Source organism: Salvelinus fontinalis, unplaced genomic scaffold (genome assembly GCF_029448725.1).
Source record: "Salvelinus fontinalis isolate EN_2023a unplaced genomic scaffold, ASM2944872v1 scaffold_0197, whole genome shotgun sequence".
Classification (NCBI taxonomy): Eukaryota; Metazoa; Chordata; class Actinopteri; order Salmoniformes; family Salmonidae; genus Salvelinus; species Salvelinus fontinalis.
In genome coordinates this window covers 202501-230000 of record NW_026600406.1, presented here as the reverse complement: position 1 = coordinate 230000, position 27500 = coordinate 202501, and the positions used below count along the sequence as shown (strand labels likewise).

Below are 27500 nucleotides of genomic sequence, written 5' to 3'. Positions count from 1 at the left end.
AGTAACAGACCTATTGTAACAAGTCTCATAACCCCAGTAACAGACCTATTGTAACAAGTCTCATAACCCCAGTAACAGACCTATTGTAACAAGTCTCATAACCCCAGTAACAGACCTATTGTAACAAGTCTCATAACCCCAGTAACAGACCTATTGTAACAAGTCTCTTAACCCCAGTAACAGACCTGTTGTAACAAGTCTCTTAACCCCAGTAACAGACCTATTGTCTTTATACAGTCAGACAGCGTACCTCAACAAAACATACTTCTTGTCCTTTGTGATACTGGCAGACTAGGAATGAAGGATGACAGCACAGAGAATAAAGAGGAGAAAAACAAGCTGTATCTGTCAATGTGTGAAGACATTTAGCAATTCCATCTATCTACAGACTGTGAGGAAATCAGGTAAATCACCAGTCTTCTCTAAGTAGTACTTCTAACACTGTGTTGGAACTATACATTATCCACATAGTGTGGTGCTGATGACAAGGTGCTGTATGATTCACTCACCAACTGTTTTACTGCTGCAACTACACAGAGCTGTCTCTACCTTAAACACAAGGATGGAGGGAGGGAGGGAGGGAGGGAGGGAGGGAGGGAGGGAGGGAGGGAGGGAGGAGGGAGGGAGGGAGGGAGGGAGGGGGAAAGGGAGGGAGGGAGGGAGGAAGGGAGAGAGGGAGGGGGATACACACACGAACAGACACACACTAAAACAGACATACACTAACAGACACACAGACACTGACATACATACACACATACTGTACATTCATGCACACACACACACATCTCAACAGGAGGTAGGGAGAGAGGAAGGGAGGAAGAGAGGAAGGGAGGGAGGGAGGGAGGGAGGGGGATACACACACGAACAGACACACAGACACTGACATACATATACATACACACATACTGTACATTCATGCACACACACACACACACACACACACACACACACACACACACACACACACACACACACACATCTCAACAGGAGGTAGGGAGGGAATGAGATCCTCCCCTTAGAATAACAGGGTAGATTTTGTTTCAGAAAAATATCATTTTGCTGCATACTGTACATACAGTCCTCACAGAGAGAGCAGTCAACCTGATACGGGAGACGGGGGGGGTCAAGGTGGCAGAACTGGCTGACATGACAGCTACTTATACAAACACACCCACACACGCACGGACACATACACAAACAGACACACACACATGGACACACACACACACAATGCAGTGTGTGACTTGTATCTGTGGGCGAAAGACATCATACGGTATGTTTCACCTTTTCCTTTTCTCTCCCTCTCATTAATCCCTCTTTCCATAATAAAATGATGAAAGCTCCAAAGTGCAGCAGGGAGAAATGGAGAGGAACATGGAGAGGAACATGGTCTCATTAGTCAGAGAGGAGAAATGGAGAGGAATATGGAGAGGAACATGGTCTCATTAGTCAGAGGGGAGAAATGGAGAGGAACATGGAGAGGAACATGGAGAGGAACATGGTCTCATTAGTCAGAGGGGAGAAATGGAGAGGAACATGGTCTCATTAGTCAGAGGGGAGAAATGGAGAGGAACATGGAGGGGAACATGGAGAGGAACATGGTCTCATTAGTCAGAGGGGAGAAATGGAGAGGAACATGGAGAGGGACATGGTCTCATTAGTCAGAAAGGAGAAATGGAGAGGAACATGGAGAGGAACATGGTCTCATTAGTCAGAGAGGAGAAATGGAGAGGAACATGGTCTCATTAGTCAGAGAGGAGAAATGGAGAGGGACATGGAGAGGAACATGGTCTCATTAGTCAGAGAGGAGAAATGGAGAGGAACATGGAGAGGAACATGGTCTCATTAGTCAGAGAGGAGAAATGGAGAGGAATATGGAGAGGACCATGGTCTCATTAGTCAGAGAGGAGAAATGGAGAGGAACATGGAGAGGAACATGGTCTCATTAGTCAGAGAGGAGAAATGGAGAGGAACATGGAGAGGAACATGGTCTCATTAGTCAGAGAGGAGAAATGGAGAGGAACTAGTTCTCATTAGTCAGAGAAGAGAAATGGAGAGGGACATGGAGAGGAACATGGTCTCATTAGTCAGAGGGGAGAAATGGAGAGGAACATGGTCTCATTAGTCAGAGAGGAGAAATGGAGAGGAACATGGAGAGGAACATGGTCTCATTAGTCAGAAAGGAGAAATGGAGAGGAACATGGTCTCATTAGTCAGAGAGGAGAAATGGAGAGGAATATGGAGAGGAACATGGTCTCATTAGTCAGAGGGGAGAAATGGAGAGGAACATGGTCTCATTAGTCAGAGAGGAGCAATGGAGAGGAACATGGTCTCATTAGTCAGAGAGGAGAAATGGAGAGGAACATGGAGAGGAACATGGTCTCATTAGTCAGAGAAGAGAAATGGAGAGGAGAAATGGAGAGGAACTAGTTCTCATTAGTCAGAGAAGAGAAATGGAGAGGGACATGGAGAGGAACATGGTCTCATTAGTCAGAGGGGAGAAATGGAGAGGAACATGGTCTCATTAGTCAGAGAGGAGAAATGGAGAGGAACATGGAGAGGAACATGGTCTCATTAGTCAGAAAGGAGAAATGGAGAGGAACATGGAGAGGAACATGGTCTCATTAGTCAGAGAGGAGAAATGGAGAGGAACATGGAGAGGAACATGGTCTCATTAGTCAGAAAGGAGAAATGGAGAGGAACATGGTCTCATTAGTCAGAGAGGAGAAATGGAGAGGAACATGGAGAGGAACATGGTCTCATTAGTCAGAGAGGAGAAATGGAGAGGAATATGGAGAGGAACATGGTCTCATTAGTCAGAGGGGAGAAATGGAGAGGAACATGGTCTCATTAGTCAGAGAGGAGCAATGGAGAGGAACATGGTCTCATTAGTCAGAGAGGAGAAATGGAGAGGAACATGGTCTCATTAGTCAGAGAGGAGAAATGGAGAGGAACATGGTCTCATTAGTCAGAGAGGAGAAAGTAAATCTGTAACTAACAGAGCCTGGAGCGATGCAACACAGTTCAATCTGAAAGAAGGAGATGAAAGAACAAAAATGTTAGTGTGATGAAATGAAACAAACGCAGCACACACACACACACACACACACACACACACACACACACACGCACACACACACACACAGACAGACACACAGAGGAGACACACACACGCACGCACGCACACACACACACACACACACACACACACACACACACACACACACACACACACACACACACACACACACACACACACACACACACACACACACACACACACACACACACACACACACACACACACACACACACACACACACACACACACACACACACACAGAGGAGACACACACACGCACACACAGACACACAGAGACAGACACACAGAGACAGACACACAGAGGAGACACACACACACACACACACACACACACACACACACACACACACACACACACACACACACACACACACACACACACACACACACACACACACACACACACACACACACACACACACACACACACAGAGGAGATACACACACAAATGCAGCAGATGATGCAACCTACGAACGCAGGAAACATTGAGAACTGTTTGAAAATGCTTCCACACGCAGAATATGACATGTATCAATCAGCTGGTTGAGGAAGAAACAGACAGATCAGAGGACAGGTGGTTTGTAGATAACATTCTAAAGGAATCCCCTGTAGCACTTCTATGGTTCACTTAAAACCCTGCAGCTGATGACATCCGGTGATTCCTATGCCGTCTGTGTGTGTGTGTGTGTGTGTGTGTGTGTGTGTGTGTGTGTGTGTGTGTGTGTGTGTGTGTGTGTGTGTGTTTTGCATTTTAGATACGATTACATGGACAGGGGGGACCTGACCCTAGATCAGCACTCATATGTTTCATACCTACGGCCCACAGGGCTACAGCCAGGGTTCTAAATAAGACATTTTCATTGGTAGCACTAGTACATGACATTTAGGAGCACCAGAAAATAATATATTGATTGATTGAGATACAGCCTGTACCGGGTCTAAATGAAGTTTAGCTACTGTTGAAGCACATGCTGTTGCCCTGGAAACGAATATGTAGCACTGTAACACATCAGTATATTATAAAAGCTAAAATGTTGATACCACAGGAGGTTGGTGACACCTTCATTTGGGAGAACGGGCTAGTGGTAATAGCTGGAGGGAAATCAGTGAAACGGTATCAAATACATCAAACATATGGTTTCCATGTGTCTGATGCCATTCCGTTTGCTCTGTTCCAGACATTATAATGAGCTGTCCTCCCCTCAGCAGCCTCCACTGGTTGATAGGAATACCCGTCATTGAAATGACAAAGTCATGTGTGGAATATCAGGTTTATACATGATGTAAAATCACTATTTTCCTATGAGATGCATTACACTGAACATTTTACAAACTCTTTAAAAATGTCCGGTTTGTGATGATGACATGCAAGAGATCAGTCATTCATACATTCCTTGATCTCCTGAAGAAGCTATCCCCTTTCCTTTCTTTCTGTGCCCCCAAATCTTTGGGTATACTGGTCAATTTACCAGGTTATTAGCTCGCTATCCTATGAGGTAACATGACTGAACAAAGTGTAAACAAATGGTTAACGACGCAAGTGTGTCAAAATGCGGTCCGGTCGATCCGCTATAGAAGATACAAATGTTGTGCCGGTAATATGGGTCAGATCTTTTGACCTGGTTGGGATAGAAGCAAGGAGTTTCCGCTGTAGTAATGGTGCAACCAGGATGCTAATGAATCTGCACTCACTTGTTTCTCTGGGCACTCTGAAACAAAGCTACAGCAAAGCCTTATCATTGCAACAATCATTATCTGGGAGAGTTTTGTTCATACTTGCACAGTGCTCCCAGTGTTAAACTGCTGGTTTCATAGCAACATATTGGTTGTACTTTAGAGTCCTGCTCCTACTCAAAGACACTTTATGAATACGCTCCCTGAACTAAAACACCTGACTCAACAAGTCAATGGCTTGGGGATTAGTTGACTAATCAGGTGTGCCGGTACTGGAATAGATCAAGTGGAACGGCTGGGGGTCTAGGAGGCTAGAGTGTTGGGAGGCTAGGGGGTTAGGAGGCTAGAGTGTTGGGAGGCTAGGGGGTTAGGAGGCTAGAGTGTTGGGAGGCTAGGGGGTTAGGAGTCTAGAGTGTTGGGAGGCTAGGGGGTTAGGAGGCTAGAGTGTTGGGAGGCTAGGGGGTTAGGAGGCTAGAGTGTTGGGAGGCTAGGGGTCTAGGAGGCTAGAGTGTTGGGAGGCTAGGGGGTTAGGAGGCTAGAGTGTTGGGAGGCTAGAGGGTTAGGAGGCTAGAGTGTTGGGAGGCTAGAGGGTTAGGAGGCTAGAGTGTTGGGAGGCTAGGGGGTTAGGAGGCTAGAGTGTTGGGAGGCTAGGGGGTTAGGAGGCTAGAGTGTTGGGAGGCTAGGGGTCTAGGAGGCTAGAGTGTTGGGAGGCTAGGGGTTAGGAGGCTAGAGTGTTGGGAGGCTAGGGGTCTAGAAGGCTAGAGTGTTGGGAGGCTAGGGGGTTAGGAGGCTAGAGTGTTGGGAGGCTAGGGGTCTAGGAGGCTAGAGTGTTGGGCGGCTAGGGGGTTAGGAGGCTAGAGTGTTGGGAGGCTAGGGGGTTAGGAGGCTAGAGTGTTGGGAGGCTAGGGGTCTAGGAGGCTAGAGTGTTGGGAGGCTAGGGGGTTAGGAGGCTAGAGTGTTGGGAGGCTAGGGGGTTAGGAGGCTAGAGTGTTGGGAGGCTAGGGGTCTAGGAGGCTAGAGTGTTGGGAGGCTAGGGGGTTAGGAGGCTAGAGTGTTGGGAGGCTAGGGGGTCTAGGAGGCTAGAGTGTTGGGAGGCTAGGGGGTTAGGAGGCTAGAGTGTTGGGAGGCTAGGGGGTTAGGAGGCTAGAGTGTTGGGAGGCTAGGAGGTTAGGAGGCTAGAGTGTTGGGAGGCTAGGGGGTTAGGAGGCTAGAGTGTTGGGAGGCTAGGGGGTTAGGAGGCTAGAGTGTTGGGAGGCTAGGGGTCTAGGAGGCTAGAGTGTTGGGAGGCTAGGGGGTTAGGAGGCTAGAGTGTTGGGAGGCTAGGGGTCTAGGAGGCTAGAGTGTTGGGAGGCTAGGGGGTTAGGAGGCTAGAGTGTTGGGAGGCTAGGGGGTTAGGAGGCTAGAGTGTTGGGAGGCTAGGGGGTTAGGAGGCTAGAGTGTTGGGAGGCTAGGGGTCTAGGAGGCTAGAGTGTTGGGAGGCTAGGGGGTTAGGAGGTTAGGATGCTAGAGTGTTGGGAGGCTAGGGGGTTAGGAGGCTAGAGTGTTGGGAGGCTAGGGGGTTAGGAGGCTAGAGTGTTGGGAGGCTAGGGGTCTAGGAGGCTAGAGTGTTGGGAGGCTAGGGGGTTAGGAGGCTAGAGTGTTGGGAGGCTAGAGGGTTAGGAGGCTAGAGTGTTGGGAGGCTAGAGGGTTAGGAGGCTAGAGTGTTGGGAGGCTAGGGGGTTAGGAGGCTAGAGTGTTGGGAGGCTAGGGGGTTAGGAGGCTAGAGTGTTGGGAGGCTAGGGGTCTAGGAGGCTAGAGTGTTGGGAGGCTAGGGGTTAGGAGGCTAGAGTGTTGGGAGGCTAGGGGTCTAGGAGGCTAGAGTGTTGGGAGGCTAGGGGGTTAGGAGGCTAGAGTGTTGGGAGGCTAGGGGTCTAGGAGGCTAGAGTGTTGGGCGGCTAGGGGGTTAGGAGGCTAGAGTGTTGGGAGGCTAGGGGGTTAGGAGGCTAGAGTGTTGGGAGGCTAGGGGTCTAGGAGGCTAGAGTGTTGGGAGGCTAGGGGGTTAGGAGGCTAGAGTGTTGGGAGGCTAGGGGGTTAGGAGGCTAGAGTGTTGGGAGGCTAGGGGTCTAGGAGGCTAGAGTGTTGGGAGGCTAGGGGGTTAGGAGGCTAGAGTGTTGGGAGGCTAGGGGGTCTAGGAGGCTAGAGTGTTGGGAGGCTAGGGGGTTAGGAGGCTAGAGTGTTGGGAGGCTAGGGGGTTAGGAGGCTAGAGTGTTGGGAGGCTAGGAGGTTAGGAGGCTAGAGTGTTGGGAGGCTAGGGGGTTAGGAGGCTAGAGTGTTGGGAGGCTAGGGGGTTAGGAGGCTAGAGTGTTGGGAGGCTAGGGGTCTAGGAGGCTAGAGTGTTGGGAGGCTAGGGGGTTAGGAGGCTAGAGTGTTGGGAGGCTAGGGGTCTAGGAGGCTAGAGTGTTGGGAGGCTAGGGGGTTAGGAGGCTAGAGTGTTGGGAGGCTAGGGGGTTAGGAGGCTAGAGTGTTGGGAGGCTAGGGGTCTAGGAGGCTAGAGTGTTGGGAGGCTAGGGGTCTAGGAGGCTAGAGTGTTGGGAGGCTAGGGGGTTAGGAGGCTAGAGTGTTGGGAGGCTAGGGGTCTAGGAGGCTAGAGTGTTGGGAGGCTAGGGGGTTAGGAGGCTAGAGTGTTGGGAGGCTAGGGGGTTAGGAGGCTAGAGTGTTGGGAGGCTAGGGGGTTAGGAGGCTAGAGTGTTGGGAGGCTAGGGGTCTAGGAGGCTAAAGTTTTGGGAGGCTAGGGGGTTAGGAGGTTAGGATGCTAGAGTGTTGGGAGGCTAGGGGGTTAGGAGGCTAGAGTGTTGGGAGGCTAGGGGGTTAGGAGGCTAGAGTGTTGGGAGGCTAGGGGGTTAGGAGGCTAGAGTGTTGGGAGGCTAGGGGTCTAGGAGGCTAGAGTGTTGGGAGGCTAGGGGGTTAGGAGGCTAGAGTGTTGGGAGGCTAGAGGGTTAGGAGGCTAGAGTGTTGGGAGGCTAGGGGGTTAGGAGGCTAGAGTGTTGGGAGGCTAGGGGGTTAGGAGGCTAGAGTGTTGGGAGGCTAGGGGGTTAGGAGGCTAGAGTGTTGGGAGGCTAGTGGGTTAGGAGGCTAGAGTGTTGGGAGGCTAGGGGTCTAGGAGGCTAGAGTGTTGGGAGGCTAGGGGGTTAGGAGGCTAGAGTGTTGGGAGGCTAGGGGTCTAGGAGGCTAGAGTGTTGGGAGGCTAGGGGGTTAGGAGGTTAGGAGGCTAGAGTGTTGGGAGGCTAGGGGGTTAGGAGGCTAGAGTGTTGGGAGGCTAGGGGGTTAGGAGGCTAGAGTGTTGGGAGGCTAGGGGTCTAGGAGGCTAGAGTGTTGGGAGGCTAGGGGGTTAGGAGGTTAGGAGGCTAGAGTGTTGGGAGGCTAGGGGGTTAGGAGGCTAGAGTGTTGGGAGGCTAGGGGGTTAGGAGGCTAGAGTGTTGGGAGGCTAGGGGTCTAGGAGGCTAGAGTGTTGGGAGGCTAGGGGGTTAGGAGGCTAGAGTGTTGGGAGGCTAGGGGTCTAGGAGGCTAGAGTGTTGGGAGGCTAGGGGGTTAGGAGGCTAGAGTGTTGGGAGGCTAGGGGGTTAGGAGGCTAGGTGTCTAGGAGGCTAGAGTGTTGGGAGGCTAGGGGGTTAGGAGGCTAGAGTGTTGGGAGGCTAGGGGGTTAGGAGGCTAGAGTGTTGGGAGGCTAGGGGTCTAGGAGGCTAGAGTGTTGGGAGGCTAGGGGGTTAGGAGGCTAGAGTGTTGGGAGGCTAGGGGGTTAGGAGGCTAGAGTGTTGGGAGGCTAGGGGGTTAGGAGGCTAGAGTGTTGGGAGGCTAGGGGGTTAGGAGGCTAGAGTGTTGGGAGGCTAGGGGTCTAGGAGGCTAAAGTTTTGGGAGGCTAGGGGGTTAGGAGGTTAGGATGCTAGAGTGTTGGGAGGCTAGGGGGTTAGGAGGCTAGAGTGTTGGGAGGCTAGGGGGTTAGGAGGCTAGAGTGTTGGGAGGCTAGGGGTCTAGGAGGCTAGAGTGTTGGGAGGCTAGGGGGTTAGGAGGCTAGAGTGTTGGGAGGCTAGGGGGTTAAGAGGCTAGGGGTCTAGGAGGCTAGAAGGTTAGGGGGTTAGGAGGCTAGGGAGTTAGGGGGTTAAGAGGCTAGGGGGTTAGGAGGCAGGGAGGCTAGGGGGTTAGGAGGCTAGGGGTCTAGGAGGCTAGAGTGTTGGGAGGCTAGGGGGTTAGGAGGCTAGGGGTCTAGGAGGCTAGAGTGTTGGGAGGCTAAGGGGTTAGGAGGCTAGAGTGTTGGGAGGCTAGGGGGTTAGGAGGCTAGAGTGTTGGGAGGCTAGGGGTCTAGGAGGCTAGAGTGTTGGGAGGCTAGGGGGTTAGGAGGCTAGAGTGTTGGGAGGCTAGGGGGTTAGGAGGCTAGAGTGTTGGGAGGCTAGGGGTCTAGGAGGCTAGAGTGTTGGGAGGCTAGGGGGTTAGGAGGCTAGAGTGTTGGGAGGCTAGGGGTCTAGGAGGCTAGAGTGTTGGGAGGCTAGGGGGTTAGGAGGTTAGGAGGCTAGAGTGTTGGGAGGCTAGGGGGTTAGGAGGCTAGAGTGTTGGGAGGCTAGAGTGTTGGGAGGCTAGGGGTCTAGGAGGCTAGAGTGTTGGGAGGCTAGGGGGTTAGGAGGCTAGAGTGTTGGGAGGCTAGGGGGTTAGGAGGCTAGAGTGTTGGGAGGCTAGGGGGTTAGGAGGCTAGAGTGTTGGGAGGCTAGGGGGTTAGGAGGCTAGAGTGTTGGGAGGCTAGAGGGTTAGGAGGCTAGAGTGTTGGGAGGCTAGGGGGTTAGGAGGCTAGAGTGTTGGGAGGCTAGGGGGTTAGGAGGCTAGAGTGTTGGGAGGCTAGGGGGTTAGGAGGCTAGAGTGTTGGGAGGCTAGGGGGTTAGGAGGCTAGAGTGTTGGGAGGCTAGGGGGTTAGGAGGCTAGAGTGTTGGGAGGCTAGGGGTCTAGGAGGCTAGAGTGTTGGGAGGCTAGGGGGTTAGGAGGCTAGAGTGTTGGGAGGCTAGGGGTCTAGGAGGCTAGAGTGTTGGGAGGCTAGGGGGTTAGGAGGTTAGGAGGCTAGAGTGTTGGGAGGCTAGGGGGTTAGGAGGCTAGAGTGTTGGGAGGCTAGGGGGTTAGGAGGCTAGAGTGTTGGGAGGCTAGGGGTCTAGGAGGCTAGAGTGTTGGGAGGCTAGGGGGTTAGGAGGCTAGAGTGTTGGGAGGCTAGGGGTCTAGGAGGCTAGAGTGTTGGGAGGCTAGGGGGTTAGGAGGCTAGAGTGTTGGGAGGCTAGGGGGTTAGGAGGCTAGGGGTCTAGGAGGCTAGAGTGTTGGGAGGCTAGGGGGTTAGGAGGCTAGAGTGTTGGGAGGCTAGGGGGTTAGGAGGCTAGAGTGTTGGGAGGCTAGGGGTCTAGGAGGCTAGAGTGTTGGGAGGCTAGGGGGTTAGGAGGCTAGAGTGTTGGGAGGCTAGGGGGTTAGGAGGCTAGAGTGTTGGGAGGCTAGGGGGTTAGGAGGCTAGAGTGTTGGGAGGCTAGGGGGTTAGGAGGCTAGAGTGTTGGGAGGCTAGGGGTCTAGGAGGCTAGAGTGTTGGGAGGCTAGGGGGTTAGGAGGTTAGGATGCTAGAGTGTTGGGAGGCTAGGGGGTTAGGAGGCTAGAGTGTTGGGAGGCTAGGGGGTTAGGAGGCTAGAGTGTTGGGAGGCTAGGGGTCTAGGAGGCTAGAGTGTTGGGAGGCTAGGGGGTTAGGAGGCTAGAGTGTTGGGAGGCTAGGGGGTCTAAGAGGCTAGGGGTCTAGGAGGCTAGAAGGTTAGGGGGTTAGGAGGCTAGGGAGTTAGGGGGTTAAGAGGCTAGGGGGTTAGGAGGCTAGGGAGGCTAGGGGGTTAGGAGGCTAGGGGTCTAGGAGGCTAGAGTGTTGGGAGGCTAGGGGGTTAGGAGGCTAGAGTGTTGGGAGGCTAGGGGTCTAGGAGGCTAGAGTGTTGGGAGGCTAGGGGGTTAGGAGGTTAGGAGGCTAGAGTGTTGGGAGGCTAGGGGGTTAGGAGGCTAGAGTGTTGGGAGGCTAGGGGGTTAGGAGGCTAGAGTGTTGGGAGGCTAGGGGTCTAGGAGGCTAGAGTGTTGGGAGGCTAGGGGGTTAGGAGGCTAGAGTGTTGGGAGGCTAGGGGTCTAGGAGGCTAGAGTGTTGGGAGGCTAGGGGGTTAGGAGGCTAGAGTGTTGGGAGGCTAGGGGGTTAGGAGGCTAGAAGGTTAGGGGGTTATGAGGCTAGGGAGTTAGGGGGTTAAGAGGCTAGGGGGTTAGGAGGCAGCGAGGCTAGGGGGTTAGGAGGCTAGGGGTCTAGGAGGCTAGAGTGTTGGGAGGCTAGGGGGTTAGGAGGCTAGAAGGTTAGGGAGTTAGGAGGCTAGAAGTTTAGGGGGTTAGGAGGTTAGGGAGTTAGGGGGTTAAGAGGCAGGGAGGCTAAGGAGGACATTTTTGTTTTTGTGCTTTTCTAATAACCAATTTCTGTGTTCAATCAAGTGACTGGCTGAACGAATCCTCACTATCAGTATCTGCAATTTGGCAGTACGCCCAGAACCTTGTTTAGAGAAATTATATCTCTGTTTCAAGGTCTCAGCTTAGAGAAGAAGCCTCGTGAGGTACTGGTCTGTCACATGCATGACCCAGTATTGGTCATCACATGAATGAAGCAAACATTAGTGATTCATTAATTATGAATAAGCTAAATCATGCAAATATGACTTGTCTGCAGCATATAAGACAACAAAAGGGACTGCCCAGTGAGAGCTCACTTCAGACAGATACTTTACGCATCTAAGTTTGACTGTGATCTCTGCAGATTCATTTAAGATTGACTTCGAGTGTCTCTGTGTAACAATTTCTATAACAGGGGTTAGGAGGCTAGGGGCCTAGGGGGCTAGGAGGCTAGGAGGCTAGGGGGCTAGGAGGCTAGGGGGTAGTCCAGGAAAAGTTTGGGAAACACTGGTATAGAGTTCAGAGTCCAGAGATTCTTTCAGAATTGTGCAGACAACATAAAGTCCCCTCTGATAACTGTTGGTCTCTGACACACACACACACACGCATGTACACACACTCTCCAATAGTCTTCACACACACGCATGTACACACACTCTCCAATAGTCTTCACACACACGCATGTACACACACTCTCCAATAGACTTCACACACACGCATGTACACACACACGCATGTACACACACACGCATGTACACACACTCTCCAATAGTCTTCACACACACGCATGTACACACACTCTCCAATAGTCTTCACACACACGCATGTACACACACACGCATGTACACACACTCTCCAATAGACTTCACACACACGCATGTACACACACACGCATGTACACACACTCTCCAATAGACTTCACACACACGCATGTACACACACACGCATGTACACACACTCTCCAATAGTCTTCACACACATGCATGTACACACACTCTCCAATAGTCTTCACACACATGCATGTACACACACTCTCCAATAGTCTTCACACACACGCATGTACACACACTCTCCAATAGTCTTCACACACACGCATGTACACACACTCTCCAATAGTCTTCACACACACACATGTACACACACACGCATGTACACACACACGCATGTACACACACTCTCCAATAGACTTCACATACATGTCGCTAACACTTAACTTCTTCAGCAGCATGTCGATTCTCTTCTCGCTGACTGAACAACATCAAGCATCACCTACTGTCTAAGGAGATATACAAACAACTGACTAATGACTGGTTTAATTACTTTTTTCAATTAAGGAGGACTTTTCTCCTGATGCCTAGGTACAGCGGTGGTTCTCACAGGCACAGATTAAACTGAAGAAAGAGGGAGAGAGAGGGGGGGATAAAACAGAGAGGGCATGATAGAAGAGAAGGAGAGAGGGGGAGAAAGAAAGAATCAGAGAGGGACAGAAAGTGAGAAAGAGAGAGAGAGGAACCCTGCTGTGTGTCAGATGAGAATCTAAAAAAGGAGAGAGTTGTGCAGCGTAGCAATCAGGTCTAGACACACACACACACACACACACACACACACACACACACACACACACACACACACACACACACACACACACACACACACACACACACACACACACACACACACACACACACACACACACACACACACACACACCTCTACTCTTACTTTAGTTTCCTTTTCCTGTTTGCTATCGAGCGGTTCGTCCACACTTAACCCACACTGCCATCTTCAGTGTGGGTTACACTCGGACACAGACATACTCACATTTCACTGACCAGCAAACTGACACACACACAAAGATACATTCCCCCTTCACCTCTGTGACCCCCACTAATGATGATGCTGCATATGCATGTCTCATTTCAATGCTGACACACACCAGCATAGTCGTCCAGAGTTTCTCAGCCCAACGTCGGTCAGACAGATAGCTAACAACAAAGCATTCAGCTGTAATGTTAATACAAGTGGGCCTCCAGAGAGGGACAACATAGAATAAGGACAACAGAGATTAAGGAGAATTTGCTACAATCTTCTTGGAAAGGACGGAATACACCAGTTATACAACTGATTCAGTTCAAGAATTAACTCAAACCCAAGAGTTAACCTAAACCTAAGAGATAACCTAAACCTAAGAGATAACCTAAACCTAAGAGATAACCTAAACACAATAATTAACCTGAACCTAAGATTTAAAATGTCGATTTCTTCATGTTTTTTGAAGAACATTGCTAAGAAATGCCTCAAATGACATCGTACTAATTTCTTACCTTATCATAATCCACAAAACATTAGTTGCAAGGATATTGCTAATGTTTTAGCTGTTGTTGTCAACCTTGCCAACGACAACCAAATATAATACAGGAAATTGAACAAACAGTCACATTTGGACAGGCTAGGCGAGGTTAAAAGGTCACTCTTGTTCATTTCTACTCCATAGATTATATGGTTATGTAATTGCAATTGGAGCTAAATGCTGTTAAAAATTGTACTTTTAACCTCCTTCTCTTTCCAACTGTCATCAAGTTCTTCTCCACAATCATCATTTTGCTCAGCCACCCTGACACGTGACATTTTAGTAAAGTCATTCTAAAATTGTCACAGAGGGCAAACCACACGCACGCAGACAGACTGAGCGAGAGAGATGGAGAAAGAGATACCCTGGTGTGAGTTTACACAACAAGTGGAGAAAGAGATACCCTGGTGTGAGTTTACACAACAAGTGGAGAAAGAGATACCCTGGTGTGAGTTTACACAACAAGTGGAGAAAGAGATACCCTGGTGTGAGTTTACACAACAAGTGGAGAAAGAGATACCCTGCTGTGAGTTTACACAACAAGTGGAGAAAGAGATACCCTGGTGTGAGTTTACACAACAAGTGGAGAAAGAGATACCCTGGTGTGAGTTTACACAACAAGTGGAGAAAGAGATACCCTGGTGTGAGTTTACACAACAAGTGGAGAAAGACTCACACTGCATTCCTGTTCTGACTGTGGAGTTTGGAGAGACAGACAGACAGACAGACAGACAGACAGACAGCGCACATGGAGTATGGAGAGAGAGAGAGAAAACAGAGAGAGAGAAAGATAGAGAAAACAGAGAGAGACAGAGCGAGAGACAGAGCGAGAGCACATGGTTTTATGAATTCAAAGAATGTTCTGGATCGGTTCTCTCTCAGGACTGAATGACAGCAGTCAAAGAAATAATGTCTGCAATCAGAGGCCTTACACACAGAGAGAGAGAGAGAGAGAGAGAGAGAGAGAGAGAGAGAGAGAGAGAGAGAGAGAGAGAGAGAGAGAGAGAGAGAGAGAGAGAGAGAGAGAGAGAGAGAGAGAGAGAGAGAGAGAGAGAGAGAGAGAGAGGAGAGAGAGAGAGAGAGAGAGAGAGAGAGAAAGAGAGAGAAAGAGAAACACAGCCAACCAGACTCCAATCAAATTACACATGCGGTCCCGAAGGCCGCAGTAATATGCAATCGAAGCAGAACTGTCCTCCCATCAACAGTCCAAACTCCAACACAGCGAAGCTCATCTTCAGAGGAATCTAACTCATATTGGCATTGATTGCAATATTATTGATTTAAATAATTATATATTTTAATGAAAATCTTTCAGGCATCCTTGTGCATTTATACTCATTCAAAACATCTGAATGTGTTGCAACTTAGCGAGTCAGTGGAGATACACCTTCAAGGGCCAGAGCCGACAGAACGACATTGAAAAACAACCTCATTGTCACGCCCTGACCTTAGAGATCCTTTTAATGTTTCTATTTTGGTTTGGTCAGGACATGAGTTGGGGTGGGCATTCTATGTCTTGCATTCTATGTTCATTTTTCTATGCTTTCTATTTCTTTGTGTTTGGCCGTGTGTGGTTCTCATACTTAGGTATCCTTTTTCCACCTGTGTGTTGTGGGTAGTTATTTTCTGTTTAGTGTTTGTTGCACCTGTCAGAACTGTTCCGGTTATTCCTTTTGTTATTTTGTATTCAGTGTTCAGTTTCGAAGAAATAATATGAACACGTATCACGCTGCATCTTGGTCCTCACCTTCTTCCGATGAATGCCGTTACACTCATATATTAGAGTGGCTCGATAGGTGAGAAAATAATGGACAGAAATTATGCATCTGGCTTTTTCTATCCGCTGCACTCACAAACAATCCCTGTTGCATGGTGGGAAGTAGCGAGAGTGAACTACACATAAATAACAAGGTTGTCTGATAAATGGGAGCTGACACACGGCCGAGCAGCACTGACGCATCGCGTTGAGAACTTTTCCCGAAAGCTTAATCTGGGATTTTAACAAGTTCACCTCATCTGCATGTGCCATGCATCAACGAGCCACGGACAGCACACAAACGTAAACAGGGGCCGTGTCCAAATCTCTGCTATTTGCAAGTCAGATGCAAGACAAGGTATTACACACAGACACACACACATCCTTTCCCCCTCACACTCACACTTCCATTTGCAAGTCTGATGCCTGGCTTCTTCGCCTGGCCTGGCGCAGTATTAAATAGTTGGTTAGACAGAGCTGCCCTGTCATTTGCCCAAAATGGAAAATGGTCTGGAGCAGATTCATCTGCTTGTGATGTATCCCTACCTGACAGCTGATCTCTACAGCCCTGACATGTCTCCCCACTGCTGTAATACACCCCCATAATGGATTACACAGAAAGTACTGTCAGACAGCTGTCCTAACACAACCTGTCTAATACCACCCATAATGGATTACACAGAGAGTACTGTCAGACAGCTGTCCTAACACAACCTGTCTAATCCCACCCATAATGGATTACACAGAGAGTACTGTCAGACAGCTGTCCTAACGCAACCTGTCTAATACCACCCATAATGGATTACACAGAGAGTACTGTCAGACAGCTGTCCTAACACAACCTGTCTAATACCACCCATAATGGATTACACAGAGAGTACTGTCAGACAGCTGTCCTAACACAACCTGTCTAATACCACCCATAATGGATTACACAGAGAGTACTGTCAGACAGCTGTCCTAACACAACCTGTCTAATACCACCCATAATGGATTACACAGAGAGTACTGTCAGACAGCTGTCCTAACACAACATGTCTAATACCACCCATAATGGATTACACAGAGAGTACTGTCAGACAGCTGTCCTAACACAACCTGTCTAATACCACCCATAATGGATTACACAGAGAGTACTGTCAGACAGCTGTCCTAACACAACCTGTCTAATACCAGAGAGTACTGTCAGACAGCTGTTATAACACAACCTGTCTAATACCACCCATAATGGATTACACAGAGAGTACTGTCAGACAGCTGTCCTAACACAACCTGTCTAATACCACCCATAATGGATTACACAGAGAGTACTGTCAGACAGCTGTCCTAACACAACATGTCTAATACCACCCATAATGGATTACACAGAGAGTACTGTCAGACAGCTGTCCTAACACAACCTGTCTAATACCACCCATAATGGATTACACAGAGAGTACTGTCAGACAGCTGTCCTAACACAACCTGTCTAATACCACCCATAATGGATTACACAGAGAGTACTGTCAGACAGCTGTCCTAACACAACCTGTCTAATACCACCCATAATGGATTACACAGAGAGTACTGTCAGACAGCTGTCCTAACACAACCTGTCTAATACCACCCATAATGGATTACACAGAGAGTACCTTTAGACAGCTGTCCTAACACAACCTGTCTAATACTGAGACGAGCAGAGAAGCTACAAAGACACTCATGATTCCCGTATGTATGAAGCGTCTCAGATCAGGAGTGCTGATCTAGGATCAGGTCCCCCTGTAATCCTGTTCAGTGTGTGTTAAACTAATGAAAGCTAATGCATGAATTAGTTATGTTACTAATCCATCATGTGACTATGTGTTAAGGTTTAGAGAACACAGAAGAACTAATTAGTCCACTGTGACATTTTGACACAGAGATTCACAGTAAGCTTTAGATAAATCAAATTCATTCATTCATTCTCTACGAATGCATTTGATTTCAGTAGGAACTGTGACACGTGCACACACACACACACACACCACACACACACACACACACCTCACATCATACACACACTTCTGAGTTTTGAGGCCCATGTAGGGAGTGACTATCAGTTAATATTTATTATAAATGGTTGTATTTCCATCTCAAAGTGGTTTATCCTGAGATTAGTTCATACAGCACGACTATATGAGCTTTTCATTTAAATATTCATTTGTTTTATTTGTTTTTAATACATAGCTATACTGTAGATAGCTAGAAAGTATTCACACCCCTTGTAGTTAATTAGGCCGGATTCAATCAGATGCTTGTCGACACGTGTACAGCATTTTATTTAGCTCCTTTAATATTTTCAAGACACTTATAACCCTTTTCTTGCATAGGACGCCGCTATAGTAACGGGTCAATAGCAACAATCGATGACCTTTCAGACAATTACAAAAAGGTGCCGCATCAGCAGCGTCTGTACCTTTTGAGACAGTAGAATGTTCGGTATTGTTTCCCTGACAACTATAACCGTTGCTGATTGATGATCTGTGGTGTTGTTTTTCTGCTGTTTTATGGTAGGGTAGATAGATGTGTTTTCTTTCTACTAAATGTATTGGTAAGACATTTTATTTAACAAACTTAAAAGTACTTTTCTTATGAGTGAGTGGTCTGCGCAGGGATCATTTGATTGGCAGCTCTGGTTGCCTAGTGATGGGCGTTAGTCCCGCTTCAGAAGCGGAATTACTTTACAGACAAGTTAAAATGCCCGTTCAGTGGCGCTTCGAACCTAGAACAGGTTTCGTGGCAGGTTTCGTGGCGGCATTTAAAAAGCCGTAGTGTAATCTTTCAGACAAAAAAACAAACATGCCGTAGCCAAGGAGCTTTCAAGTCGCCACGTTCCAGAAGTCTGAAAGGGGTTTTACATTGCCTTCAGAAAGTAGTCACACCCCTTGACTTATTCCACATTTTGTTGTGTTACAGCCTGAAATTGATTAAATATATTTATTCTACACACAATACCCCATAATGAAAAAGTGAAAACATGTTATTAGAAAATTTAGCAAATTCATTGAAAATGTGAAATACAGAAATATCTCATTTACATAGGTATTCACACCCCTGAGTCAATACATATTAGAATCACTTTTGGCAGTGGTTACAGCTGGGAGTCTTTCTGGGTATGTCTAAAAGCTTTACACACCTGGATTGTACAATATTGGCATATTATTATTTTTTAAACGCTTCATGCTCTTTCAAGTTGTGTCACGGCCGTCGTAAGAAGTGGAACAAGGTGCAGCGTGGTGAGCGTATATTACTTTTATTTTGGAATGACGCCAACAAAACAATAAAGAATACAAAAACGACCATGAAGCTTAAGGGCTATAGTGCCACAAACAAAGACAACTACCCACAACGAAAGGAGGGAAAAGGGCTACCTAAGTATGGTTCCGAATCAGAGACAACGATAGACAGCTGTCCCTGATTGAGAACCCTACCCGGCCAAAACATAGAAACACAAAATCATAGAAGTAAAGGACATAGAATGCCCACCCAAATCACACCCTGACCAAACCAAAAAGAGACATAAAAAAGCATATCTAAGGTCAGGGCGTGACAAGTTGGTTGATGATAATTGCTAGATAATTGCATTTTCATGTCATGCCATAGATTTTCAAGCCGATGTAAGTCAAAACTGTAACTAGGCCACTCAGGAACATTGAATGTCGTCTTGGTAAGCAACTCCAGTGAATATTTGGCCTTGTGTTTTAGGTTACTGTCCCGCTGAAAGGTGAATTTGTCTCCCAGTGTCTGTTGGAAAGCAGACAACCAGGTTTTCCTCTAGGATTAGCCCTAATTAGTTTATTCTTATCCTTAAAAAGACTCCCTAGTCCTTGTCAATGACAAGCATACCCTTAACAAGATGCAGCCACCCCGAAATATGAAAATATGAAGAGTGGTACACGGTGATATGTTGTATTGGATTTGCCCTAAACATAACGCTTTGTATTCAGGACAGTTCATTTCTTTGCCACATTTTTTGCAGTTTTACTTTAGTGCCTTATTGCAAACAGGATGAATGTTTTTTTACATTTGTATTCTTCACAGGCCTCCGTCTTTCCACTCTGTTATTTAGATTAGTATTGTGGAGTAACTACAATGTTGTTGATCCATCCTCAGTTTTCTCCGATCACAGCCATTAAACTCTGTAACTGTTTGAAATTCACCATTGAGCTCATGGTGAAATCCCTGAGCGGTTTCCTTCCTCTCCGGCAACTGAGTTAGGAAGGTCGCCTGTATCTTTGTATTGACTGTGTGTATTGATACAACATCCAAAGTGTAATTAATAACTTCATGCTCAAAGGGATATTCAATGTCTGTTTTTTTATTTTTACCCTTCTACTAATATGTGCCCTTCTTTGCGAGGCATTGGAAAACCTCCCTGGTCTTTACAGTTGAATCTGTGTTTGAAATTGATTACTCGACTGAGGGACCTTTCAGATAATTGTGTGTGCGGAGTACAAAGATGAGGTAGTCTTTCAAAAATCATGTTAAACACTATTATTAGGCTTGCCATAACAAATGGGTTGATTACTTATTGACTCAAGACATATCACCTTTTTATTTTTAATTAATTTGTAAACATAATTGTAACGTCCTGACCAGAGTTCGTATGTGTTTTGCTTGTTTAGTGTTGGTCAGGACGTGAGCTGGGTGGGAATTCTATGTTGTGTGTCTAGTTTGTCTGTTTCTATGTTGGGTTAAATGTGTTGTCTGATATGGTTCTCAATTAGAGGCAGGTGTTTGACGTTTCCTCTGATTGAGAACCATATTAAGGTACGCTGTTCTCACTGTTTGTTTGTGGGTGATTGTTCCTGTGTCAGTGTTGGTGCTACACGGGACTGTGACAGTTAGTGTGTTTTGTCAGTTTGTATAGTGTCTTGTTTTGTTTAATTAAATTCATTATGTCTAATTACCACGCTGCACATTGGTCCTCTGATCCTTCTCGCCTCTCCTCGTCCGAGGAGGAGGAAGAGCTAGACTGCCGTTACAATAATTCATAACATTGTGACATTATGCGGTATTGTGTGTAGGCCAGTGACACAAAATCTCAATTGAATCCATTGTAAATTCAGGCTGTAAAACAACAAAACGTGGAAAAAGGCGAGGGGTGTGAATGCTGTGTGAAGGCGCTGTAGTTAACTAGGCCGGGATTCAAATCAGATGCACTTTCAACAAGTACACAGCACTTAACATAGGCAATTTCTACTTGAGCCTACATCTGCAGAGTCAACCATGAACGTGATCGCTGTGAACGTTTGGGATATTGCCCTTGAAAAGGTGCATTGTTGGTTGTGCAATGCACTTGTTGGTAACATAAAGATCTCGGCCCTAGTTAGTTAGTAGGTTTGGTATTAGGTAAGTCATGGAGTATACATTACATTAAACAAATTATAATAGTACTGAACAAAACATCAAAAGCAAAAATGTTTATGTATATAAATATTGAATACCCCTGTCATGGTAGACAGGTTGACATGTATTCCTATCTACGTGTTGTGTTACTGTGCAGGGAGTGGTTCAGGAGGGGACAATTTGGTCCACAGGTAGTCCCAGAAGGCTGGCTGCAGAGCCGGGTCCTGGGGTCAGTCCAGGTAGGTCCTTGTCTTGACCAGCCTGGCCAGGCGGTGGTGGGCAGACAGCTGCCTAGGAGGGTATGTCCTCCAGGAAGACCAGGATAAGGACGTCCGTGTGCTCCAGCAGCAGATGCCGGGTGGCCAGTCGCAGCTCCAAGGAGCACCAGTTACTGCGCAGGTAGTGACGGCTCACCAGACACAGTGTGGCGGCTGCCGTAGAGGCTGTCTGTGCTGTTGTCCACAATTTCCTTCCCCACCTGGAAATCCCTACTGTGCAGACAGAGACACAGGAAGGGAGGCTCAGCAGCTGCTCCAGCACCCAGCGCTCGTCTCTACCACTGTATGACACAAAGCCATCATAGTGGTAGCGCCCTCTGGGGTTGGGCCTCTGCACCGCCTCTTCTAGCCAACTACGGGCAATGCGTCAGAAGGCCAGCAGGTAGGTGGTCCCCAGCAGGTAGTCCCCAGCCAGCAGGTATTCCCCAGCCAGCAGGTAGTCCCCAGCCAGCAGGTAGTCCCCAGCCAGCAGGTAGTCCCCAGCCAGCAGGTATGTAGTCCCCAGCCAGCAGGTAGGTAGTCCCCAGCCAGCATTTAGTCCCCAGCCAGCAGGTAGGTAGTCCCCAGCCAGCAGGTAGGTAGTCCTCAGCCAGCAGGTAGTCCCCAGCCAGCAGGTAGTCCCCAGCCAGCAGGTAGTCAACCAGCCAGCAGGTAGGTAGTCCCCAGCCAGCAGGTAGTCAACCAGCCAGCAGGTAGTCAACCAGCCAGCAGGTAGTCCCCAGCCAGCAGGTAGTCCCCAGCCAGCAGGTAGTCCCCAGCCAGCAGGTAGTCCCCAGCCAGCAGGTAGTCCCCAGCCAGCAGGTAGTCCCCAGCCAGCAGGTAGTCCCCAGCCAGCAGGTATTCCCCAGCCAGCAGGTAGTCCCCAGCCAGCAGGTAGTCCCCAGCCAGCAGGTATTCCCCAGCCAGCAGGTAGTCCCCAGCCAGCAGGTAGTCCCCAGCCAGCAGGTAGTCCCCAGCCAGCAGGTAGTCCCCAGCCAGCTGATGGGGCAGCACCACCAGTATGAAGAGGAGCAGGTCCAGGAAGGTGCAGATGAACAGGACAAAACACACATCCAGGGGACAGTGGGCCTCCGAGTACCTGCGGAAGTTCTGGATACCATTTTCATTTTTGCATGTCATCTCCAGCTCTCCCTCAAGCCAAAATATGACCTGGACATGTTGCTGTCTCCTGGCCCAGTTGTCCAGCCAGGCATTATCACAGCTGCAGTGCAGGTGAGGACCAAAGAATTCCATAAAGCTCAGGATGGTGAGGGGCTCTGGAAAGCTGTCCAACATGCTGATCTCCTCTATAGCATGACATGTAATCACACTGAGGGACTGCAGGTCTCTGCTCAGCTCCTCCTCCAGAGTGAAGATCCTACATTCAATAAGGTTCAGGCTCTCCAGTCTGTCCAGATTGTGGAACATGATGCCCAGAGCTGGCTGAACGATGAGGTCCACTTTCATCAGCGTCAGACACCTCAGCTGCACAAGCCTGTTCAGGTCACTCATGTCCACAAACTCTGGTCAGAAAACCAACTGGAACTCAAACTCCTGCAGGGAGGTGAAGTACTTTGCAGCAAAGTGAGACCCACACAGGAGATATCCTGTCATGGCCTTGAGGTAGACAACTGACTGGAAGAATGGTCTCCAGCTGTCTTGAATATCACATTAGATGGAGTGGTGAGCTGAAGGGCAAAGTCTTGTTTTTGGGGTGCTGTCGATGGTGATGTTGAGAGTCCTCCAGGAGCTGATATTCATGTGAGTCAGTCAGTCCTTGAGGGAAGACACCAAATATATGGGTCAGATTTCGACTTGTCTGTGACTCACTAGGAGGAGGAGGAAAGTCTAAATATATGTTATTTAGGGAGGTGAGGTGGATGAATGCAGATGTTTATGACTGGGTTATTTTTCAGCGTTAGGGTTTCCAAGCTGTGTAGGACAAAGAAACTGTTCTCTGTAAATCAGAGAAATCCTGTCTTCACCTCGGTATAAGAACCTCAGTTCACCATGTCCCTTAAATAGAATTTATTGCATTTTAATTCCAGCCATTTCAGATTGATCAAACAGATCTGCTCTGAGGTGATGTTTGTGTTGTGGAAGTAACGCAAGGCAAGTCTCCTCAGCCATGTGACAGGACCCTTTTGAGGGTCACAAAGGACATTGAGCTCTGGGATATTGATATTGAAATGAACAGAAACCTTCATGTCGTTTAGATTCTTCAAATAATGGATCAAGCTGAAATCAACACTGTCCTCAACACCAGGAGAAAGTTGGATGTTGAGCACCTGAAGCCTATGACAGTTTCTCACTGCCGACGCTGAGTAGTTCACCGTTTCAAGGTTCCAGAATCAAGTTCTGTCATTGAGAGTCTCAACACTGTTTCACAAACAGACTCAAAATGAATGTTTTTCTTGTTGAAAGTAAAAGAAAAGGAACGCAGTATACTGATAGCAGACTGAAGAAGCTGTGTCTGTGCCTCATCAGTGCTTTGGCAAACTAAGATTTGAGATGTTTTTAAAGCATCCAAATGCTCCATTTTCTAACCGGCGAGCATCAAGAAATGAAAAACTCACCTCTTGAAGACGATCGAAAGAAGTAAGTTCAAAAACAGCTCTGTTGGTGTCAGAGTTCTGATGTCAGAGTTCTGATGTCTCAAAATGACTCTATTTTCATGTAAAGTGCAGGTTCCTCAATGACTGTGGCATATTGACTATCCTACATATCAAATCAGACAGTTCCTTTGTACAGCTGTAGACTGAGTGGTAGGTTGGTTAACAAATGTCCAATGAGATTGATGATTGATATTCAGAATGCTCCTCTGTCCAATGGAATGAGGCGTTGTTGGGATTAGATGTCCAATGGAATAAAGAACCGCTGTTGTTCCACTGCTGTGTCTGTTAGCCATGTTGTATCTGTGTGCATCTCTTCATCTTCCTACTATTTGGGCTTTTGCATCTCTTCCTGGTCTTTTTATTAACTGTAAGATACTTTGAGAGAAACTGCAGGTCACAGATAAGAGGATTTTTTAACTCACCTCTTTCTCACTTCCTCTATGTGTGAGGTAGTGGTTAGCATGGACCATATATCTGACATACACAGTTATCTGATGTCGTCTGAAAGCAGGTCACACACACACAACTCTCTACATGTTTGTACTTCTGCATACAAACAACATGGTTTGTGTAGTTTTCATTCAATAGTTATTTAACTGTTACTACTAAGAGCAACTTCATGTAGGAGAACACAGATTGATCAACTCTAAGTATCTATGTCTGGCATTGATTACACATCTGTGGCACACACACACACACACACACACACACACACCCGGCTGGCCTCACATGGGGTGATCTGACACACACACACACACACACACACACACACACACACACACACACACACACACACACACACACACACACACACACACACACACACACACACACACACACACTTCTGCACTTTAACACCCATGTAGGGAGTGGCCAGCATACCCTTAATAATGTAATCTAATCTACTCTAATTGGGCCCCCTGTGGAGCTGCACTATAACTGTGTAATGGCCTGGATTAGACATGGCATGTGACACACACACACACACACACACACACGGCTGGCCTACCATTGGCTGATCTGACACATACCACATTCACACACAGGGTGATACTTGGTCTAATCTGATGGGAGTCATGAGGTGGAACAACAGGTCATTATTAAAACCAACACAGCACTACTTACCTTCTGGAACCAACAGACTACAGATGTTTAGCAGCCTAGTGGTTTTAGCTGTAGCTAGAATCTCACTTCCAATGTTTTTATTGTCATTTTTAAACATCTACAGGTTCCTTTAAAAAAAGATCATCTTATTTGTCCTTGTTCTCATTCCCCAGGGGAGAGGAAAGAATGATCCGACTGCCAGCTATAGCATGACAGTAGAGAACAAAACACAATGTTCTGTTTACACACGTTCTGTTCTGTTTAGTTAGAATCTCAATGGCTGCCATGATGGCATCCAACTTTCAATGACAATAGTCACTATGGAAGTCGCAATGCTAACATAAATAAAAGCTGTTATTGTGATGCTTTGAAACTAACCACCAAAAGCATTTGTTGTGTGTGTCCTTTTATGCAGACAATGAGATGACTGATTTAAGGGGAGCAGGACGTCATCTGCACACACACACACACACACACACACACACACACACACACACACACACACACACACACACACACACACACACACCTCCTACCGATGCTGTCAACCAGAAGAAGATGCCAGTCAGTTCCACAGCCAGGAAATCAGACTAGTCTCAACATGGAAATGAAAGGCTGTGAGAGAAAGAGAGAAGGGAACAAGAGGGGTGAAACACTCGGCCTTCAAGATTTCAGTGTCTGTGTTAATCATTCCATCCACTCTCCACTGGTCCACAATTAAGGTGGCACGTGGCATTCCTCTGAGTGTGTGTGTGTGTGAGTGTGTGTGCGTTCTCAATTCTCTCTCTCTCGGGTTTTATTGGCGGGGCTGGGAGTGTGGGCTGGCTCAGGGATACATCAACAGAGAGGTGCTGAACACTGTCTCATCATCATTATTATTACTATTCATCTTCACAAGAGCCTTTCAGATGCTGCCAGACACACACACACACACACACACACACACACACACACACACACACACACACACACACACACACACACACACACACACACACACACACACACACACACACACACACACACACACACACACACACACACACACACACACACACACAGAGCAGCATCAAAGTGCCTCTATTCTGGCTAGGGCCCAACACCAGATGTTGAGGGTTTGGTCATAAAATGAGAATTTCCCTTTAGGTTTATATGGAGAATATAGGCGACATACTGTACAAGGGATGTATTATATATCTGGGAAGCTGCATCCCAAATGGCACTCTATTCCTTATACAATGCATTACTTTTTACCAGAGCCCATAGGGAACTTGTCAAAAGTAGTGCACTATGTAGGGAACAGGGTGCCTTTGGGACACAGCCTATATCTGTGTCTATGCAGCAGCTTTGTCCATGCAAAACAAGCAACCCACCAAACAACCAATCAATAAATCAATCAAAATGTCTGCCCTAATCTAGAATTTCTGTAGCTTCCCAGGGGTAGCTTAGTCACTCTGACAGTGCATTATCCCAAAGCTAGTATTGCCTACAGTACTCCAAAGAGCAAAGTCTTTCTTTATAGCTTAGTCAATAGTATTATTTAACCTCTGACCCCTTCTGACCTCAGACTGTTGTTTTCCCTAACAGGCTTTTAGAATGTTATCCTGGTTTCTTATACAACCTTCATTGCTTCCTTTCTGTAATGTAACTATGTTTGAGCTGTGTTTTGTGTGTTGAGCTGTGTGTGTTGAGCTGTGTTTTGAGCTGTGTTTTGAGCTGCGTGTTTAGAGCTGTGTGTTTAGAGCTGTGTGTTTTGAGCTGTGTTTTGAGCTGTGTTTTGAGCTGCGTGTTTAGAGCTGTGTGTGTTGAGCTGTGTGTGTTGAGCTGTGTGTGTTGAGCTGTGTGTGTTGAGCTGTGTTTTGAGCTGTGTTTTGAGCTGCGTGTTTAGAGCTGTGTGTTTAGAGCTGTGTGTTTTGAGCTGTGTTTTGAGCTGCGTGTTTATAGCTGTGTGTTTAGAGCTGTGTGTTTTGAGCTGTGTGTTTTGAGCTGCGTGTTTATAGCTGCGTGTTTAGAGCTGTGTGTTAATAGCTGTGTGTTTTGAGCTGTGTTTTGAGCTGCGTGTTTAGAGCTGTGTGTTTAGAGCTGTGTGTTTATAGCTGCATGTTTAGAGCTGCGTGTGGTGTGTTTTGAGCTGTGTGTTGTGTTTTGAGCTGTGTGTTTTGAGCTGTGTGTTTAGAGCTGTGTGTTTTGAGCTGTGTGTTGTGTTTTGAGCTGTGTGTTTTGAGCTGTGTGTTGAGCTGTGTGTTTTGAGCTGTGTGTCTTGTGCATGTGTAGCTGAGGTGGTGATAGTGAGCTAGGCTTTAGCTCAGTGGGCTAGCACAGTCATGAGTCATGCAGATGACTGGTAATACATGTCATTCACATGGGGTATAAAGATGTTGTGTGTTTGTGAGAGAAAGGTGACCCCCGACCTCCACAATGTAGAGAGTATTTCTGTAACAACGTCGGTGTAGGTGTTTTTCTGTGTGACCACGAGGGAGGAGTGTGTCAACGTGAGAGGGAGGTAGGGACGAGGGATATAACTTTCTGTGAGAATGAGGGAACACACACACACAGGTAATGAGGGTAACATTTGAAGCCCCTCAAAAAGGCACAGCCTGTCTGACGGGATTCAGAAAAACTCCCACACACACACACAAACCAAGGAACACAATGGAAAATTAGAGCTTCCGGGAAAAGTCATTAGTGTGTGAAAATGTCAAGACTGACTTTCGCTTCCCACAGATCACTGAACACACACCTCTTAAACAGGCACCACTGACCTCACTTTACAGAGAGGGGGAGAGGAGAGAGGCGAGAGAGGGAGAGAGGGGG

General features: G+C 47.5%; 1 protein-coding gene and 2 pseudogenes across 6 annotated transcripts in view; all 3 read right to left on the bottom strand.

Annotated features, from left to right (window-relative positions):
- LOC129844356 (cell migration-inducing and hyaluronan-binding protein-like) overlaps nucleotides 1-27500 on the bottom strand; it is a 135093-nt gene that overhangs the window by 60911 nt on the left and 46682 nt on the right. Inside the window, exon 4 of one of the 6 annotated variants that reach the window (XM_055912673.1) lies at nucleotides 25223-25301. The exons of the other annotated variants lie outside the window; for them this stretch is intronic. The gene's annotated coding sequence lies outside the window, so the exon portion shown is untranslated. The remainder of the gene's footprint in view (nucleotides 1-25222; nucleotides 25302-27500) is intronic. 6 annotated transcript variants of the gene reach the window in all.
- LOC129844358 (toll-like receptor 13) lies at nucleotides 16558-21352 on the bottom strand (annotated as a pseudogene).
- Nucleotides 21685-24349, bottom strand: LOC129844355 (uncharacterized; annotated as a pseudogene).